The following is a 12,389-nucleotide window of genomic DNA, read 5'->3' on the forward strand; positions in this document are numbered from 1 at the left end:
AGTGAAGGAAGTACAGAGCAGTCATTCAATTTACCCGCAGGTCAATGTTCATGGTTTATTCCTTAGCTCCACTGCAGAAAACTGGCATAATGAAGTCCATTGTCTTATATTGTGCACACCGTGACTGATGATTATTGATGCTTCTGTATCTCTCTCTCTCTCTCTCTCTCTCTCTCTCTCTCTCTCTCTATATATATATATATATATATATATATATATATATATATATATATATATATATATATATATATATATATATAAACAAGAAGAAAGGGGGTTAACCAAGGGGCCCGATTTTTATTAGTCCTATCATAAGACGCCAACAAACACTGACACCAAGGACAACATAGAGGAAATTACTTGTGCTTATTAAATGAAATAAAGAAACGATAAATTAATGGAAATTAAAGTGGATGAAAAAACAACTTGCCGCAGGTGGGAACCGAACCCACAACCTTCACATTTGGCGTGCGATGCTCTACCATTGAGCTACCGCGTCGCCGTTTTCCCATCCACTTTCTCGGGTATTTATGTGTTCGAGTAGAACCCTGGGAGTGTTAGCCAGCGCCACCAGTCAGAGACCTTGGCGGCGGACGTGAAACGTCCTTATTGCCGCAGGCGTGACGAGAACGCGAAATGCGAAGGTTGTGGGTTCGGTTCCCACCTACGGCAAGTTGTTTTTTCATCCACTTTAATTTCCATTAATTTATCGTTTCTTTATTTCATTTATTAAGCACAAGTAATTTCCTCTATGTTGTCCTTGGTGTCAGTGTTTGTTGGCTTCTTATGATATGACTGTGTGTGTGCGTGTGCGTGTGTGTGTGTGTGTGTGTGTGTGTGTGTGTGTGTGTGTGTGTGTGTGTGTGTGTGTGTGTGTGTGTGTGTGTGTGTGTGTGTGTGTGTGCGTGTGTGTGTGTGTGTGTGTGTGTTGGCTTTTTATTTATTTATTTTTATTCATACTGTCGATCTCATGAGGGATCATAACAGGAAAGGCATACATAGGGCTTAGCGGATAGAAGAGAACTAGGAGTCGGATTCCTGATTAATAAGAATATAGCTGGTAACATACAGGAATTCTATAGCATTAACGAGAGGGTGGCAGGTCTTGTTGTGAAACTTAATAAGAGGTACAAAATGAAGATTGTACAGGTCTACGCCCCTACATCCAGTCATGATGACCAGGAAGTCGAAAGCTTCTATGAAGACGTGGAATCGGCGGTGGGGAGAGTGAAAACTAAATACACTATACTAATGGGCGACTTTAATGCCAAGGTAGGCAAGAAGCAGGCTGGAGACAAGGCAGTGGGGGAATATGGCATAGGCACTAGGAATAGCAGGGGAGAGTTATTAGTAGAGTTTGCGGAAAAGAATAATATGAGGATAATGAATACCTTCTTCCGCAAGCGGGATAGCCGAAAGTGGACATGGAGGAGCCCGAACGGCGACATTAGAAATGAAATAGACTTCATACTCTGCGCTAACCCTGGCATCATACAAGATGTGGACGTGCTCGGCAAGGTGCGCTGCAGTGACCACAGGATGGTAAGAACTCGAATTAGCCTAGACCTGAGGAGGGAACGGAAGAAACTGGTACATAAGAAGCCAATCAATGAGTTAGCGGTAAGAGGGAAAATAGAGGAATTCCAGATCAAGCTACAGAACAGTTATCCAGCTTTAACTCAGGAAGAGGACCTTAGTGTTGAAGCAATGAACGACAATCTTGTGGGCATCATTAAGGAGTGTGCAATGGAAGTCGGTGGTAACTCCGTTAGGCAGGATACCAGCAAACTATCGCAGGAGACGAAAGATCTGATCAAGAAACGCCAATGTATGAAAGCATCTAACCCTACAGCTAGAATAGAACTGGCAGAACTTTCGAAGTTAATCAACAAGCGTAAGACAGCTGACATAAGGAAGTATAATATGGATAGAATTGAACATGCTCTCAGGAGCGGTGGAAGCCTAAAAACAGTGAAGAAGAAACTAGGAATTGGCAAGAATCAGATGTATGCGTTAAGAGACAAAGCCGGCAATATCATTACTAATATGGATGAGATAGTTCAAGTGGCTGAGGAGTTCTATAGAGATTTATACAGTACCAGTGGCACCCACGACGATAATGGAAGAGAAAATAGTCTAGAGGAATTCGAAATCCCGAAGGTCACGCCGGAAGAAGTAAAGAAAGCCTTAGGAGATACGCAAAGGGGGAAGGCAGCTGGGGAGGATCAGGTAACAGCAGATTTGTTGAAGGATGGTGGACAGATTGTTCTAGAGAAACTGGCCACCCTGTATACGCAATGCCTCATGACCTCGAGCGTACCGGAATCTTGGAAGAACGCTAACATAATCCTAATCCATAAGAAAGGGGACGCCAAAGACTTGAAAAATTATAGACCAATCAGCTTACTGTCCGTTGCCTACAAAGTATTTACTAAGGTAATTGCAAATAGAATCAGGAACACCTTAGACTTCTGTCAACCAAAGGACCAGGCAGGATTCCGTAAAGGCTACTCAACAATAGACCATATTCACACTATCAATCAAGTGATAGAGAAATGTGCAGAATATAACCAACCCTTATATATAGCTTTCATTGATTACGAGAAAGCGTTTGATTCAGTCGAAACCTCAGCAGTCATGGAGGCATTACGGAATCAGGGTGTAGATGAGCCATATGTAAAAATACTGGAAGATATCTATAGCGGCTCCACAGCCACCGTAGTCCTCCATAAAGCAAGCAACAAAATCCCAATAAAGAAAGGCGTCAGGCAGGGAGATACGATATCTCCAATGCTATTCACAGCGTGTTTACAGGAGGTATTCAGAGACCTGGATTGGGAAGAATTGGGGATAAAAGTTAATGGAGAATACCTTAGTAACTTGCGATTCGCTGATGATATTGCCTTGCTTAGCAACTCAGGGGACCAATTGCAATGCATGCTCACTGACCTGGAGAGGCAAAGCAGAAGAGTGGGTCTAAAAATTAATATGCAGAAAACTAAAGTAATGCTTAACAATCTCGGGAGAGAACAGCAATTTACAATAGGCAGCGAGGCACTGGAAGTCGTAAGGGAATACATCTACTTAGGGCAGGTAGTGACGGCGGATCCGGATCATGAGACGGAAATAATCAGAAGAATAAGAATGGGCTGGAGTGCGTTTGGCAGGCATTCCCAAATCATGAACAGCAGGTTGCCGTTATCCCTCAAGAGAAAAGTATATAATAGCTGTGTCTTACCAGTACTCACCTACGGGGCAGAAACCTGGAGGCTTACGAAAAGGGTTCTACTCAAATTGAGGACGACACAACGAGCTATGGAAAGGAGAATGATAGGCGTAACGTTAAGGGATAAGAAAAGAGCAGATTGGGTGAGGGAACAAACGCGAGTTGATGACATCTTAGTTGAAATCAAGAAAAAGAAATGGGCATGGGCAGGACACGTAATGAGGAGGGAAGATAACCGATGGTCATTAAGGGTTACGGACTGGATCCCAAGGGAAGGGAAGCGTAGCAGGGGGCGGCAGAAAGTTAGGTGGGCGGATGAGATTAAGAAGTTTGCAGGGACGGCATGGCCACAATTAGTACATGACCGGGGTTGTTGGAGAAGTATGGGAGAGGCCTTTGCCCTGCAGTGGGCGTAACTAGGCTGATGATGATGATGATGATGACATAGTCATCTTGAAATGTAACAATAATAATTAGCGCAATATTAAGATTACACATAAAAGACATGCAAAGGCAAACAATATGGTAGGCAGAAAAATAACGTAATACATTGTCATAATGTCACGAAAAAAATCAAGAGGTAATAAAAAGGTACAAAATTTACAAGGTGAACAAATTGGTAAGGCACTAATTACACAATAACACATAGCATTAAATTTAAGAGTAACAAGGGGTAATGAGGTAGTCTGTCAAATACCAATGGTGGCAGGCAATAATTACAACAGGGAAAGAAGTAAACAATTTGCATAAATAAACAATAGTACTCAGTAATGGCAAGTAATACAAGTTATAAAAGTAAGGTATCCACAAGAAGTAGTAATCCAAAAGATACGTTTAGGGTGTCGTTAAAGAAATTGTTATTATGTACACAATATAATGAAATAAAATAGCGGAAGCACGCAATTCATTTTCGGCTAATGTAATGTTTAAAAAGTAGTTAGGGATGGGCTGTTTCTAATACTAGTGTCCAGCTTATTCCATTCACGTGTCATTAAAGGGAAAAACGAATGTTTGTGGCTTTCCGTATGAACTGGGTGTTCGTTTAATGATAGTGAATGTTTATGTCGGGTGAGTCATGTTTGTGCTATAGATAAGTATTTGGAACTGTCTATTTTCAATTCATTATGAATAAGTTGATACATAATCTCTAATCGTGCAAGCTTGGCTCGATTTTGTAAGGTCAGTATACTGGCCAGTTTTAGCAATTCTGTGGGTGAGTCTGTTAACCTATGTTTATTGTAAATATATCTTAGTGCCTTCCTTTGAATTGCTTCTAGTTTGTCAACGAGTTCTTTGGTGAAAGGAAACCAAACAACGTTAGCATATTCTAATACAGATCTGACAAATGTGTTATATGCTAGTAGTTTTTTGTTTGGGGGTGCTAGTCTGAGACGTCTGTTTAGGAAAAACAACTTTTTTTGTGCGGTCGAGGTAACGTTGATAACATGGCGCTCCAACCTGAAATCGTGTGTTAATGTTAAGCCAGGGTACTTGTACTCCTTCACTTTGTTAAGTGCAGCGTTATTTATAGTGTAGTTAAATTATGATGGGAGCTTTTTTCTCGTAATTGATAAAATAGCTTTTTTTTTAATATTGAAGTCATTTGCCGTTCGTTACACCACTTCTATACTAGTGACAAAGCGTCGTTCAAGGCCACATGGTCATTATAAGAATTGACCACCTGATACAGAACACAATCGTCAGCAAAAAGTCTAACATTGACTGGAATATTAGAAGGCAGATCATTAATGTATATGAAAAATAAAACTGGAGCCAGAACTCTTCCTTGTGGAACTCCGGATCTTAAGCTAGATTTAATGGAATATTGCTGGTTAACTTCTACAAATTGAGAGCGGTTAGTAAGGTAGTCTTTGATCCAGTTCAGAATAGGGCCCTTTCCCAAGGTAAGTTCGAGTTTATAAATTAATTTCTTATGTGTTACACGATCGAAGGCTTTTGAAAAATCTAGAAACATTAGATCAATTTGTTTCTGTGGGTCAATACTTGACGATACATCGTGGACAAGCTCAATTAGTGGTGTGACCGTGGAAACTCCTTTGCGAAAACCATGTTGATAATCTATTAGTATTTTTTCCTGTTCAAGGTGCTTGGTTATGTGCATTAAGATAATGTGTTCTAGTAGTTTACAGACAGTGCATGTTAATGAGATTGGCCTGTAGTTAGCGCGTTCTGTTTTACTTCCCGATTTATGAATTAGTTTCACACTAGCTGTTTTCCAATCCTTAGGGAGGGTGCCTGAGGAGATTGATTTGTTAAAAATTATTAATAAGTACTTGGCCATCCACTCAGCGTATCTGCGAAGGAGTGCATTTGGAATACTATCGGGTCCTGGGGATTTCTTTGGGTCTAAGTAGTAGGTTAAGTACACCTGTTTCGGTTAGTGTGAGTGGCTCTAGAGGCTTATTTCTAGAGAAGCCTGCTTGTGGTAGTGTGCCGTTGTCTTCAGTGAAAACGGAGAAGTAGTCGTTAAGCAAGTTAGCAGAGTTTTTGTTATTTTCACTTGAGGCTACGTTGTCGTAACGATTCTTTTGGTTAATGTAGCTCCAGAACTTTGTGAGAGTATTTTTTAAAAACTTTGTGAGTGCATTAGTAAAGTAGAACTGTTTGGCTGTCTTAAATTTTTATTTCATAAGTTGGATAGCTACCCTGATATTTTCATGCGTAAATATTTAATGGGCATGACATGACTAATAAAAATTGAGCCCCTCGTAACCCCCTTTCTTATCGTTTATAATTATATATATATATATATATATATATATATATATATATATATATATATATATATATATATATATATATATATACACACACATATATCGAGAGAGAGAGAGAGAGAGAGAGAGCTTTATAGACACAAATAATTAAAATGTCTATTTCTTTTTGCTCATTCCTCTTCTATACACAGTCAGTGACGATCAATAGACAGTATAGCTGATAAATGGTGCAGATAACTTATAGACAAATCTCGCAAGAATTTCAATGTACCGCCTAGGTAACCTTGGATAAGGGTTAACACGGTAGGCGACAGCGACAGCTCCACTATAGCTGCAGTGGCGTGCGCATTTCAGCCATCCTCGAAGCCGCTCGAAGACGCAAGACTAACGGATGGCTGCCACCTTTCGCAAGACGCACGCAATCAGTCGTTCTAACATTCTCCCAACGATGTCGCGAACTTCGACAGCGCACACAGGGGCTCGCGATGTACGTCGTCGTCGAAAGTGGAGGCACGGTGCTCGGGAAGCCGCTACTTATTGGCGGGTTGCACGCGAAAGTCGAGTCCACGAGGAAAAATTATTGCGCCCTCATTATCGTCGATAAGCTGCAGGACCCTATTCGCCGACCTTCGTTTTCGCCCAGCCCCGCAAGTGCAAGTAAAATGTAATAAGACACGAACACACGCACGCACACGCACATGGCTGTCTCCTGCGTCTCGGCGAAAGACGGGCCCGTAGAGACTGCCACTCAACTATTTAGCCCTAATTAGCGATTCATTAGGAGACGTTCGAGGAAGCTTCAACTGCGGAGCCTCCTGTGGTGGCCGCTAGCATCTCATTGCGACGCCTTATACCGTTACCTCCATCCCTCCAGACACGCACACCCTGACAGATAGGAGGCGTAGCAGGCAGCAACGTTAGCCATTGAACGAATTCCTCCTAATTAACGTAATCAGTCTTCCATGCAGGCGGAAGGCATACATGCATGCTTGTATCGGGACAGCTAGCGGAGGTTCGCTATCTGAATCCGTTGAGCGCGATAAAGCATGTTCACGGGCTCCAATAAGCGCGGTAAACAAGCTGAATGAAGCTCTGTAGCGCTGCTTTCGGCGTGGCAGAGGCTGTCTTGTGTACGCACGAATGAATACGCAACAGACGCTACAAATGTAGGATGCATGCAAGCGTGGGAGCGAGCGAGCGAGCGAGCGAGCGCACGCCCGCCCGCCCGCACGCACGCACGTACACGTACACACACTGAAAGGCGAGCTAGTGCGGCGATTAATTTTCGCAGCGATACGGCCGTATGCTGAAAGCATTCCGTTGATTGAGGGAACGAGCCCAATTACAACGGCCTTGAGTGGGTTGGTGTGCCATGTAAAGGAAGCAAGAAATAAAGAAATAAAAGAAGAAAACTCAACACTGGGGTTCTTTTGTAGTAAAATGATCTTTGATAATCAAGCACTCCCATAGAAAAAGCGCCATAATTCTTTTGCTTGGTGTCGAAACAGAGTCGGCCCAATCAATGAAAGCGAACTCGCGGTGTAAACACGCCCTAATGACGTCATTGCGCACGAAACAATAATCACGATGCCAGTTCGTGGCCCTCATTGCAGTACTGGCGCACGCCAAGCTTATTTGCGAGAGGCTAATGAAGGCAATTTGTTCAGAAACTAGGAAGCCGCAAAAAAGTAAGACGTTCGTGCAATCCCATCCTAAAACTATAGATCAAGACAGTCTTAGAACAGCAACAGGCGATTTTTAAACATTCGGGTATAATGATGACTCGTACAATAACTATAGGCTACATATGACTTGAGGAACAACCCATAAGCAGACAGTTTACGGACTGTAATATAGACTGCAGATCTTGCGTTGGCCCCTCACAAAAGTGAATGATGTAGTAACGCGGCGCCCAATTTCAAATAATACTTTTGTGAGAACACCATTGATAATTAAACTCCTAAAATGATCAGTGCCAACCATAGCTGACACAACATTCCAACGGCCTTAAACGCGGCACGTGCTTATACGAATGTGTGGCGGTAAAGGGTGCAGTGCAGTATGTTGGCGCGGGATGCACATCAAACGAAAGTAGAGCAAGGTAGAATGCTCTACATTCCCACAAGCAGGCGTTTACTATAATACGCACGGAACGAGGTGGTCGTGCTGCCTCAGCTCTGCCGCAGACGCCCATTAAGGAAAATAAATGTTATCACTGACGGGTCATAATTGTTGCTCGTCAACTCGATCAGGTATTTAAGCGGCTTTAAGAACATCCGCAATGCATAAAGATAGTCACACATCAAACAAAATGAGGCTGCTGGATTCTGTCTTCGATGTCGCCCCGCCGCGAAAGTGCCATTTGTCCTTCAGCCCTCGTGAGATGGCAATGAAAAGTCCCGTGCAGTTCGCTGTGAACGCCACCCAAGCGACAAAACGCGCTTCTGCCGAAATTGATGCTGTAGAACGAAGCCAAGTAGAGGTGACGTAAGCCGTTGCGATCGTGCTTGACGAAGCCTGAACCCATCCGTTCGACTGATGCGTTGATGTTGTCGAAGTAACCGGCTGGTCATGGCCGGGTGCTCGAAGTGATACTTAGACGTGCCGATCCAGGCGAGCTTTGAGCGGCACGCTGGCGGCTACGAAGGCAAGCAGCAGGGCGGAGGTTGCGTACCGTAATGCTACGGCACTGGTGTCTGCGCACAATGCACGGCTCAGTCACGAGCGGTTCCAGGAAGCGCGCTGCGAAGCATTGCGGCTGCACAGCACAAAGAGCTCCGTTCCAGACGGTTCGGTGTATAACATGGAGGCACCGCCCTAAAATACCCAGGAGCAGCTCGGTCACAGACTACGAGGCGCACAATATGGCGACCGCGCAGCGCAAGGAGTTGTATTCTAGACGATGCGGTGTACAACATGGCGCCGAGCTCCGAAAGCAACTGGGTTCCAAGCAAGATGTAAGAACCGTGGTTCCAAGCGACAGGGTGTAGGATGTGGCGGCCGCGCAGCAAAGGAGCTATGTTCCAGATACACACGGCATGGTAGCGGCGACGCACAGCGGCTGCCATTTCCTGCCCTGTCTTCGTCGGGCTGATTGCGTAGCAAGTTCCTAAACTTGAGGTCACCGGCTGCCTCCCACCGTATCATGGAGACGGATCTCCGGAAGATGATCTTGAACCGGCGGTGCGAGGGAAGGCCAGGACTGTGCACGTCGTCTTCTGGAAAGCGGGCGTAGCAGCAGCTAATTCTTGTGACCTACTGAAGCCCACGCGAAATTTCGGACCCGCACTCTCGGGATTCGACACTTCTTCTTCATTCCCGTGCAAGGGCGGCTGGTTTACTATTTGATGGTGCTCATGGTGGGCTCAGAGAATGATACAAAACTACTCTGGCGGGATAGGTCAGAGACAGAAAAAAACGAAAATACGAAGGAACGAGATTATGTGTGAAGAAAACGAATGTGTAAAAGCGTAGTCAGCCCTTCGAGGGCAATCAAAAATACGGAAAGCAAAGATAATAACCGGGAAGGGGATACCACGAATTTAGAACTTCAATTTTATATTTGCTGTTTTCTTAATATTTATTTTAGAAAGGACAAAGAAATCCTTAAGGGTGTAATAGAGAGTATATAAAAATGAATTACTTAAACGTATTTTAAGTGCGCGTGCTCATCCTTATGAGCAACTTCAAGATCTCAGCCTGACTTCAGTAAGAGTCTATAGGAACTATTTAACGTAATCTGGAACATCCCCGCAAAATGCAGAGCGCGGTTTGTAAACCCAACTCCATGTCGCACCAGAGACACCCCTAACTAGGTTTCTCTTTTGCTTATAGGCTAGCTTCATGTTGAGTCGCTTGGTAACAAACCACGAAAAATGACTGCACTGCAAGGACTCTCACAGGGACCAAAATAAGCACGCAAGCGCGGCTCAGTGTTGTCCATGGTATGGCTGTGTCCTGTCATTTCGCGCTGTTTCGACGGCATGCGAACAAGCGCAAACTACTAACTGAAATACTTCCCCACAGCAAACAAGAAGAAAAAGGAAAACGGCGGGAAATGGAGCAATACGAAACGAAGCACTTTTTAAGAACTGTTGCCTTTTGTCTTCCAAAATTTTTTTGTCTTTTAGCCGCTCCTCGTTGAACGCGACAAACATGTGCACGGCGGGAATAACAGAATAGACCAACGAACACCGACCGGTCTGCATAAAACTAAGACAACTAACTTCGCTGCAAAAGCTACTAGTTCGTCTTCAGGAGAAGCCCGCGCATTAAACAATCGTAATTGAGCAGATCAATTTAATAACGACGCTGGCCTTGACAAAATATTCATCAAAAACCGTAGTGACGGGAGAGCGCAGCTTTGACCATTTGGCTATAGTTGACACTAGCCAGTCAGGACATGAAAATGCACGTAGATATTTGAATATCTGTCCTTTATTGGTCTGTTTTCTATCAATTTACGTTGTGTTTATTAGTTTTTGTACCATCTTCGTATCATTTCAGTCACCCCCTCTGAATTAGCAAGCATTGCATGTACTATCAGGGCCCTGCTTTTTGAGTTTTCGATAAGTCTCTTTCGGGACCGTTGCACGCTCTAACTGAGACAGACTGTTCCAGGAATTATTAACAATATTACGATAACATCAACAACGATAGGTTTGTGCGTACGGCGCCATGTACAGAAACTTTAAGAGTTGCCGCTTTGGTCGTATGTACAACTTTACCGCAGTGCACCAGCGTAACTTAATGGGCAGCATTTTCGAAAGATAATGATTTAAAATATCGGCTGAATTTTAACAAAGTTAGCAACGTCAAGACGGTACTCTCTCCTAATGACATACGCATTTACGGCACTTATATAGTTACAACTTCCCTCCCTGCTGCATTATAGCAGTATTTTGGTCAGGATTGAAACACTGCTATAATGCTGAGAAAAAGTTAAAGCACATCTGCCTTCGAGAGAGTCTTTAACGCTGGCCAGTCTAACGAATAAAGTTTCATTATCCTAAGATCGTGAAAAAACAAAACAAAAAAATCAAAAACAATATAGGTGATGCCGACAGCCCTATCCTGTGTCGCCACGTGAGACTTCACTCTGACAGAGTACGAATACGCTACAGTAGTGATGCCTCCGATCGGCTGAGTCCCTTGGTAGCATACGGGGCAGGTACAAAGTGGAGACCATGAATGCCGATACTGGCTGGCGACAGCTGCTCTGAAAAGCCTCCGAGTGTCTCGAGAGACTCGCACCGTCGGCCTATCTGCCAGCGCTTGGAACGCAAGACTCTCAGCAGCTTCATTTGCAATACGAAGCCGACAGGTCTGCGCGTACGACTGCCCCGCCGTCCCGCCCCAATGGCCCGCAGCACGCGCAAGTTTCAGTCTATCGCCGTCGATTGGCGTTGTGTGGCAGAATTGTACTACGCCACGCGAACAAGCGCCGAAATGAGCCAGGACTCGTGTCTCGTCTCCTGCGTGAGTCGCAAGATGGCCAGCGTCTATTCAGAAGGAACGCCGCAATGCCGGCAGCGAAGGCAAGTAAACAGGGACTCGCGGCGCACGTCAAAGAATGGCTTCCTGTTGCCGATGCCGGACCTCGTTCGACCGCCTCTCGAACACGCTGCAGAACTACTTGCCGTAGTAGGCAGAGAGCGTAAATATATATAAAGGAAGGAAGGGGGTGAGGAGGGGCGGGGAGAGGCAACAACGCTGCTTCTCAGCACATCGTTATAGTATTCCCGGATATAGTAGCCCCCATATTTATAAACACGCACTCCGGAGAGTTGTTATATTTATAACGAGAGAGGGAGAAAAATATATATATGCCTGCCAATCTGCTAACTTCAACATTCTTACGAACCCCACGGACACGACCGAGAAAGAAAGAGGGGCAAAACAGTAACAGCGACGCTCTTGCAACTTCCCCTGGCTCGCCAAACATCGTCTAACCGCAATAGCGGCCCTTCTCATATTGCAGAAACGTAATTAACGAGCACAGCTTCTGTTAATTTTCTATGAATGTTTCTTTATGTGTGCCGGAATCTTCACGTTTCATCGACCGTCGGAGAGCGGCCGCTGCGCGCGAATACCTCGGAAATCGCGACCTCGAGCTCAGCAAGAGAGCCACTGGGCAGGCGACGAGCCGTGACAGTAATTATGCGTGACTTCAACGTCCGAGCTGAAATTCAATCCCGCACACCATACGCTGACAGCGCGCAATGCCGTGAAAACGGCGAGAGCAATGGCGCGCAAGCGCCTGGAGTGGACGCGTAACATATATGGTCACGCTTCCGAAGCGTGTCGTCCATGTCCACAGAATGACGGCAGGGAAGATTCGCTCTTTCAGTGGTTTGGAACAGCCATTTCACCTTTCGGCGAAGCTTCTGGCGCAGCAGCAAGCACTTTTAGCGCAGGGTCCAACG

General features: G+C 44.7%; 1 protein-coding gene and 1 non-coding gene across 3 annotated transcripts in view; both read right to left on the minus strand.

The window, feature by feature from the left end:
• Positions 1–12,389, minus strand: part of LOC142559855 (inactive phospholipase C-like protein 1) — a 195,538-nt gene that overhangs the window by 90,611 nt on the left and 92,538 nt on the right. The window lies entirely within an intron of this gene.
• On the minus strand, positions 428–499 carry TRNAW-CCA (transfer RNA tryptophan (anticodon CCA)). Its single transcript has one exon. It is a non-coding gene; the product is annotated as a tRNA-Trp (tRNA).

This window comes from Dermacentor variabilis, chromosome 10 (genome assembly GCF_050947875.1).
Source record: "Dermacentor variabilis isolate Ectoservices chromosome 10, ASM5094787v1, whole genome shotgun sequence".
Taxonomy (NCBI): Eukaryota; Metazoa; Arthropoda; class Arachnida; order Ixodida; family Ixodidae; genus Dermacentor; species Dermacentor variabilis.